This window comes from Sinocyclocheilus anshuiensis, unplaced genomic scaffold, assembly GCF_001515605.1.
Source record: "Sinocyclocheilus anshuiensis isolate Anshui unplaced genomic scaffold, SAMN03320099.WGS_v1.1 scaffold943, whole genome shotgun sequence".
NCBI classification, from domain to species: domain Eukaryota; kingdom Metazoa; phylum Chordata; class Actinopteri; order Cypriniformes; family Cyprinidae; genus Sinocyclocheilus; species Sinocyclocheilus anshuiensis.
Window position 1 is genome coordinate 83,052 of NW_015542391.1, and position 314 is coordinate 83,365.

A 314-nucleotide genomic window follows, 5' to 3' on the forward strand; every position below is an offset into this window, starting at 1 on the left:
CATGAACGCATGAATTAACATTTCTGCATTTGACATTGAGAGCATAGGTCGCAATTTAGATATATTTTTGAGATGGAAAAATGCAGTTTTACAAATATTAGAAACGTGGCTTTCGAAGGAAAGATTTCTATCAAATAGCACATCTACAGTAAGTTCCTAACTGATGACGAAGAATTGACAGAGCAGCCATCAAGTGTTAGAAAGTGTTCTAGGTTATAACATGCAGAGTTTTTAGGTCCTATAATTAAAGGGATAGTTCACCCAAAAATGAAAATTTGATGTTTATCTGCTTACCCCCAGGGCATCCAAGATGT